Below are 8,833 nucleotides of genomic sequence, written 5' to 3' on the forward strand. Positions count from 1 at the left end.
CATTCTGATGAACTTAAGGAAATTGTGTGTATGCTTATGCATGTATAACAGCATACTGCACAATAGGGAAAAAAGGATTAAATGCTTTTGGGGAGACTGGGTTTCATTTTCATATTTTTTCAATGATTAATTTTTGGTGGACTCTCTACACCTAAGAGCCTTTATCCCACCTCTCTCTCTTGCACTTCATTCCTCTGCCTTTCTGTCTGTGCATTGCTCCATGAAAAAACGCTGCTGAAGAGCTGGTTAAATACTGCAAAGTTATATCCTCACAACTTTACAGGCAGCCCTGACAGGGCCTGTAATAAGGTGAGAATTCCTGAACTTAAGTGATGATAGTGTGATTTTACAGACCAGGTTAAAGTGGCTAGGTGCATCCAGAAAGATACTGCACAGCTAATATTTCAAATAGGTGCCTGGTATCTTTGAATCTAAGCTTAGATCAGTTATGAATGTGCAAATATATCTGTGTTTCTCTGAGAAAGCAATAAATAGAATTGTACTTTACCATGGGTTTGCTGGCTGGGAGCCAAACCAAGGAAGCAGATACAGGCATTGAGGTATGTATATTCATACCCTCCTGTACCCTCCTGCACTGACCTCAGAGTTTACCCCAGCTTCACATAATTTCTTCTTGATGCAGCAAACTATTTTTTATACTGTTATGGTATGTGATCCCTGAAGCTCAATTCTAAATCCAAACAGTTAATTATATGAAAAGGCTTATTAACTTGAGTAAGAGGACTACTCATGCACAGAAATCTGTGCAGTTCTGGGCCAGGTGCTAAAAAAGGAAAGCTGATCATGTTGTTTTGAAAGGCCAAGACTATAAAAGGTCTCCATATAAGTTTAAATTAATTCTCCTAGGGAAGCAAACTAGGAGTTTGAATTTTTGTGTTAGTGATAAGTCACTCACCTTTACAGTCCATCATTTATATTCATTGGCTGCAACAGACTGGAATCTGTCCAGAGAGTAGAATTCTCTTTTTTCATTGAGAAAAGATTCCTGTTTTCAGTCAAATCCTCCATAATTTCCCTTTTTCACCAGTATGGTATTGCTTATTCACAAGGGTTGTAAGTTTTAATGAACATTATTTTTTGTTCTGTCCCAGCATGTCAGCAAAGTTTAGTAAACCTTGTGCCTTGTGCCAAGTGCATTTACCAGCTGGATGGAGCATATTTGCAGTGTGCTCTGTTTGGAGATGCTGTCTCTGTGAATTACTGTGGTGCAGACCAAAAACATCTGGCATTCCCTTGTGAGGAAAGGTAAGCATAGATCCCTTATTGCTGGCCAGTCCTAGTGGGGCTCAACCTTTGGCTTCATTAGAAAAAGGAGTTAGGGAAGAACAGCATGAATCATGTCTTCAGCATGTGTGCAGAGATACCTGAACTTCAGGGCAAGGAGGCCACCATCCCTTCACTCCTCTTCCACACCTCCCCTCCCTGAATACACTACTGACTTCCTTGCGGCATGGCATCATTCCAAGTTTGCATTCTTCTTGCATGGAAAAATAAAAAGCTATAATGCACTCATCAGGACCTTCTTTGCATCTAGAAATTGCAAGGTGGCAATGCAAAGGGTAGGCTCTTTTGAACATAGGCTATTGAGCAGACACAACACAGCCATAAACTCATGCTCAAAATGTAATTTAGGACTTGAACTGCTCCCCTTTGGCAGTCATATGGAATCACCATGGCAACTGTTCTACTGGGAACAGCATGGGTACACTGGAAAATATTGCAATCTTGAAAATAATTTTGGGATGGAAATATCATTTGGAAATGAGGTCTTGTGTGAGACAATTGACTCTTTCTTTGATAAAATGCTAGAGAATGCTCCCACTCCAAAGAGGGACAGTTCTTGGGACCAGCAAGTTTGTGAAAATGCTGAGAGCTACATGTAGAATTTCAAAAGAAGCTCTGGAACTTCAAAAAAACCCTATCTTTCTGAAGTTGTGCAGTTGAACAGAATAATACTTTTGTTTCTACTCAGTGTGCACATGCTAAGGACCCTCAAATTGAATATGAAGTCACAGCAAGGACAAACACATTGTCTTCCTGGGAGGAGATAAAGGAAGTTCCATCGCATGGTGATGTGCTATTTGATGACCCTCATAATATTGCCACAGCAGCTGCCCAGTGGAGAAAGTCACTATAAACAGGGAAAGAGGCTCTGATAAGTAAGAGGCTCTGATTAAGTAAGAAATTATAGGTCATGTGAAGTACATTAAAAAAAAAAAGGTACAATATCCATTTCTTTGAGATTTCCTTTGTTGTGGCTTTACTCTGTAAAGCTAATTGTAAAGATCAATAGGCAAAAAACCTGTTACTGTTGAGACCACACAGATTTCTAAGATACTAAGTTTCTTTAACACTCCTGGGTTTCCATCATGGTTTACATGTGTAATAGATCCAAACAAATTAATCCTATGTGCTTATTTCTGAGAAGCTATTGCATTTTTAAGCAAATAACCTTGTTCAATCTTTGCTTTTCTTCCTTACAATATTTTCTGATGGATGCTGGAAGCAGAGGAATTACAGTGCTTCCAGATTACTGCACTGCTTTAAAGGAGGTGGTGTGGCCCACTGGGCTGGAACACAAGAGATGGATTCTCTACCAGGTAACCTTGGGTGGCTGGTTTCACACCTGTAAGCATCAGCTAACCGTAGCTGAAAAACAGAAGGGGAGAGGGAAGCTGATGGCACCACTGCTTTGCAAGTGCTTGAGTCACAAGCAAAAAGCTGTGACACGAGGGAAAAGCTCTATCTAAGAAGCAAGATTGACCTACAGCTACTTCTGAGGCAGGCTTATTTTGGGACATAATTCAATTCTGCCAACTCTCTGTCATGTTGTAACTAAAAACATGTGTATTCGATCTGAACACATTCACTCTGATCTGTCTGTTCAAGCTGGTTTTCAAGGTTAATGGTTAAATGGCTAAAAATATAAATGAGGGCATTCACAGGGGATGTTGGAACAACCGTGCAAAGTTTTACTTCCTTTGTAATGCTACCTGTTCTTCTTCATCATCATAATCTTAAAGCACAAGAGGTTCCTCTTCCTGTGAATTACAGTTATTAGAGAAGAAAAGCATTTTACTGAACACTGTCACTCTAACCTTTTGCAACAGCTCTTTGAAGACAGAAGCCAGTAATCTGAATTGTCTTGCAGTTGCAGATGCAAAAGCCATCAAGAAATAGTCAGTGAAGCTGTATTAGTAGTGGAAATCTATTTCCGTATAAATGTAAAATGTTAAAAGTATCTGTTCTTTAATATCTTTGTGAGGCTGAAATGAACATGGAATCTCTTTCATTCTTGTAGATAAACCAGAAAAATTTGGATGTTAGTGTAAGGCTGTTTTAGAGCCTTCAGAAGCAATCAGACTGTGAGCTGGTTGTTGTGTTCGCTAAAGAAAAAACATTTAATTGCTCCCAGAGCTGATGTGAGTCATTGTTTGTTTTCTGTTAGAGCAACACCTCAGTCCTCAGCAGGGACTCTGAAAATGAGTTAGTTCCATTGTATTTTTGACCAGTTGTCTGCCTGCTGCCCAGATTTCTAAGAGGCATTATCTGTCTCAAAGCACTTGAAGCCTTACTAGGCAAGACAGCAAAGTGCCAGAAGTATAGGCAAGGAGGAGTGAAATGAGTAGCCAATTCCACTTAGCAGCTAGGAGCAAATATTCTGAGTCTTAGAGATATATCCTACCTGTCAAAACACTTTCCAGTCTGCTATTCAGAATAATGATGCCAAGGAATCAGAAGAGGGATAAAATGTTGCGCTTTATGATAATTATGGTGGTGTTAATGATACTTTAATGGCTTGCTTGGATTTTAGACAAAATTTTCTCAAAATTGTTAAATTTTATATTAAAGCCTAGAGGTACAATGTGATTCTTTAAGATAATTATAAAAATTGTTTTCTCTGCCAGGTGGTTTTCCACATGATACAACATGGAACTTCTATTAATAATCATAATAAACAGAATCAACAGCATCAAATGCTAATCAGTTCTCCACATTTAGGGTGCTGTAGTCTGTGTGTGTGTTTCTCTCCTAAATGATGGCACAATGTAGAAGAATAAGGCAGCGTCCATTAAAAGAGTTCATTGTTTCTGATGCATCAGTTTGCAGGAGTCACCAGAAAACAGCTAGAGCAACTGGATGTGTGTATGTCAGATGGCTTGAAACAGTTTAGAGAATGTTATAAGGACAGTTCTGTTGCACCTGTCAGCATATGTTTTCATAATGCATGGTTACCTGTCCTCTCTTCCTCTAAGATAGATAATTACGTAGAAATTATAAAGACTTCTAAAACAAATCTCCCATAACTATTTACTTAATTTCAGATATTTCAAAATTACTCAGGACTCTGAGCAAGACTGAAAAATTTCCTGCATTTTTGCCTGAAGTTTTGGGAACTTTGGTTCAAATATAGTGCTTTGCATTGCTAATGAATATTGCTTAATTTGCCTTACAGGTATCCTTAACTCAGGTCATCACAAATACAATACTTCCAAAGAAGGAAATAATATCGCTTTGAGGTTTTGTTTACATCCCCTGCTTGGGGTTTTTTTTTTGGTCTCACAAATGAGGAACTTAGTGCTGCTTTTCCTATGGTGACATCATTTGTCAAGCTTCTGTCCCACACTGAGTCTCAGATAATCTGGTTGCATTAAAGCTGCAATGGTCAATGCTACAATGGACTGACCTTCTCATAGTATTGAATCAGTCCTACCTGTGAGTACTGCACTATATAACAAGTGTTCACAAAACTGCCTTTTTAAATAGTTGCATTTTACATTTCTTGAAGGTTAGTATGATAGAAAAATACTTCTATTCCTTCTGCTTACAATGGTTCTTGCTACAAGCAACGCTCTTCAGCTGACTTTGGTCTTTCCATCTCGCAGATTTTATGACAGAAAAGAAGTGCAGGTTTTGAAGCCTGGTATATGGAATTAGTCACTGGTTCATTTTACCATGCTGTGAGAAATACAAGCAGAGTCACTGACAGCTGTTCTCCTCAAGTGTTCGGTACTAAAAGATGATTGGTGCACATTCAACTTGCAGAGTCTTGGCATCATATGCAATTACAGAAAGGGTGATGGAAAAGTTTCAAGAGCAGCAATGATGTAGTGCAATAATTCTGATCCATAGTAATGATAGGTTCAATAAGGTGAAGTGCTGGATCCTGTCCCTGGGTCACAACAGCCCCATGCAGTGCTACAAGCTGGGTGCAGAGTGTCTAGAAATCTGCCTGGTGAAAAAGGACCTGGGGATGCTTGTCAACAGAAACTGAACATGAGCCAGGAGTGTGCCCAGGTGGCCAAGAAGGCCAATGGCATCCTGGCCAGTACCAGGAAAAGTGTGGCCAGCAGGACCAGGGCAGTGATTGTCCCCCTGTGCTCGGCACTGGTGAGGCTGTACTTTGAACTTTGTGTCCAGTTCTGAGCCCCGCACTACAGGAAGGACAGTGAGGTGCTGGAGCATGATCTGAGAAGGGCACTGGAGCAATGCAGCTGGGGAAGGGCCTGGAGAGTAAATCCTGTGAGGAGCATCTGAGGGGGCTGGGGTTGTTTAGCTGGAGAAAAGGAGGCTCTACAACTTAAAAGGAGGGTGTGGCCAGGTGGGGTCAATCCCAGGCAACCAGTGACAGGATGAGAGGACACAGCCTCAAGCTGCACCGGAGGAGGCTCAGGTTGGACATCAGGAGGAATTTCTTAATGGAAAGCACAGTCAAGCATTGAAACAGACTGCCCAGGGAGGTGGTGGAGTCGCTGTCCCTGGAGGTGTTCAAGAAACAACTGGATGTAGCGTGCACTGCCCTGATCTAGTTGACAAAGTGGTGATCAGTGAAAGGTTTAACTTGTTGATCTTGGAGGTCTTTTTCCAGTCTAAATGGTTCTGTGATAATTAGTCTGTCTGTCCTATCTAGTTTAGGTCTTTATATTTTCAAATAGTGTATTTTATTAATCTGGTAAAAAGAAACAGAGCGGTAAATATGGAGTAACTATGGCAATAAAAAACAAAACCAGTATTGCCCTAAGTATGAGTGTAATTCTGGCACCACTTCTTCAGAAGCTCTCTGGTGCTGTCTGAAAGATAGACACAATTTAAGTACTTAAGACATCTATAGAAAATTGAAGAAAAGCAGTGCTGAGGCTGATCCATGTCAACAGCAGGGCTTTGAAAATGAAAACACTCACCACACATCAGGCCTGACCTGGCATCTGCATGAGAAGGAATGGGGTAGCAAACAGTGAAACACTCATGAGGTGTTGTGGACAGAGCTGCCAAACCTGTCCTGAATTTAAAAACTCTGCCTCAAAAACACCATCTGCTCTTACAAATCTGAATATTTTAGTGAACAGGGGAACAGGGCTGCTAAAAAACCTGCAACATCATCCTTCAAATGCACACATCATATATTCAGACTAAGCTTTCATCAAATAATAAAACTGTGATTAAAATAGGAGACAGTGAAAAACAGCTAAAGGAACGAATGGTTGCAATATAAGTGAGGGCAGCTGTCCTAGATTATGCCAGTGTTCACAAGTGTTTGTGAAACCTACAAATAAACATGTTTATATTTTTAGACATGGAAATAGACAATAACTTGGAAAGTTTTTATGTGATCAGTATAGCAGAACTTCATAATGATGAATGCCTTAGATGTAAAGCTAGGTAAATTAAAGTTTTGCCTATCTAACACTTGCTCAGCATATGTATTCCTCTCCTGATACTTAGAATGCCTGTTCCAGATCAGAGGTGTGGTCAACTGAAAAGAGTTGTCTGTGTAACTGATACCTGTCCTGAGTGAGCCAGGTATCAGTTACACAGTCTGGAGCAAAATGCAGAGCATTAGAGAGTTAATCTCATATAGGTATTCCTCTTTCAATTCAAGCCACTGAATAATCCAGACTTGCCTCCTATGTATACAGTCCTTGAGAAACTAGGGCTGGCAAGTAATATTCAGTAGGCCATTTGATCCATCACTTTAGTTTAGAGCTGGGCTTAGGTGAGAGGCTTTCCAGTGTGCACATGCTAAGTAATGGTTTGGCTTACAGTAAGAGTACAAAAAAGCTATTTAGCACTAGCTATTTATGTAAGCATTTATTTTACAATGCTCTAGTTGAACTCCTCCAAAGTGGATTAGGTTGAACAGCTCAAAGGCATTTTTCCAAAGTGGATTATGTTGAACAGCTCAAAGGTATTTTTCTGTGAAATTTGATAACCCACAAAAATAGTTAGGGAAGAATAATGCCCATTAAATTTGCACCTGAGCTTATTTTACAGTAAATTCCCTGTGTTGACAGGTCCCAAGAGCACATAGCTCATAAGTGGATTGTACAAATAGTGTGGTGTGGTTGTAGCAGACAGGCAGCCAAACAGCCTTGAATGCTCAGTGGAGGCACAAAAGGTTATGCTGGAGAGCAGCAGAGCTTTTGTTGGCTAATTAAACAACCATGCTGTTACAGAGCAAAACAAATTAAGGAAGGGAAATATAAGACAGGGGCAGGGTTGAAATAGCAATGTCAGCTGGAAAGCTGTTGCGCATTGACTGATGTGACAGGGATGTAAACACATGGACTTCAGGATTTAAAGGTATTAAGGCATCGCTTCACAAAACCTTGCAGTGTCTAATCTGTTTACAAATGTGACCCCTCAAGGTGCTCATATTTTTAAAAAAACATTCCTTACCCATTGTTAAGGCAACTTCCCAGTCTGACCACTCACAAGACTCTGGCAGTCACAGTCCCCAGGTCAGAGACTGTCGCTGTTGGGACCGCAGCCCCTTCGCAAGCAGGAGCTGCACTGAGCCCACGGCAGCCTCGCTCGAGTCCCTGCTCACCCCACTCTCACTCAGACGAGGCTTCCCAGGCAGAGTCTCAGATGTCCCATTCCATGGAGCAATTTATTCACGGCAGAGTAACACAGAAACAGCCCGAGCTGGTGCCTCCGAGGAGGATCCTGAGCAAAGGAACCCCTGGGCTTTTACACCCTCACAGTCCAAGCCATGTGCAAGTCTCAAGTCTCCCAAACCTCGCTCTTCCTCCAGAGCCCTCGGCTCCTGCTGTGTCTCCCAGTGTCCATTCCCCAGGCCGGTGCCACCGCTCTTTGTGCACTTGGTTATGCGAAGGTTCAGCAGGTCATGGCCTCTTGTCTCTGTGGGCTCTCACCCAGAACTCAATCAGCATCTCAGTCTGTACCCTGAACTGCAGCTTGCAGAGCGAGCTACCTGCACCAGGTGTATTCCTCAGTACCCATACTGTGGGAGCAGGTACTACCATCTTATCTCTCCCTGCTACAGCTGTAGGTATAGTCATAAAGCTCGATGTGATGTGCCATGCTTATTCTTGAGAGTGGTCTTCTGGGTTGTGTACACAGTGGGGGTGCCTTTGGCAAGCTGTGTGAGCTGTCTTGCACAGCACTGCTGCAGGACAGGGCTCTCTGCAGCATCTTTGTGACTCCTGAGCTTTTGCTGTGCTCGGTAACACATGGTGGTCTGTGAATTCAGACATCTTTTACAGGCATCTTATGCTTGGGGTTTTGGTGTCACTCTTTGTCTTTACTTATTGTTTAAAGGCTTTTAATCACTCAGTCACAGGATACATCTTAGAAACAACAATGCTTCTTATGAAGACAGTCCCCAGTATGGTTCTGCTTTGGATGAGTTCCCAGGGGAGATTTTGTTTGCTGGCAATGGTGCCCACCACTGTGTTTCAGTTACTTGTTTCATAGGCCCACATCTGTCATGCCCTGGAAGTCATGCACCAGGCTGACCAGGAAGCAATAATGTGGGAAGCGGGTGAATGCACTGCCCCTCACATCATCT

Source organism: Corvus kubaryi, unplaced genomic scaffold (genome assembly GCF_017639235.1).
Source record: "Corvus kubaryi isolate FWS band 111438036 unplaced genomic scaffold, C.kubaryi_AGA036_p1.0 37249, whole genome shotgun sequence".
Taxonomy (NCBI): domain Eukaryota; kingdom Metazoa; phylum Chordata; class Aves; order Passeriformes; family Corvidae; genus Corvus; species Corvus kubaryi.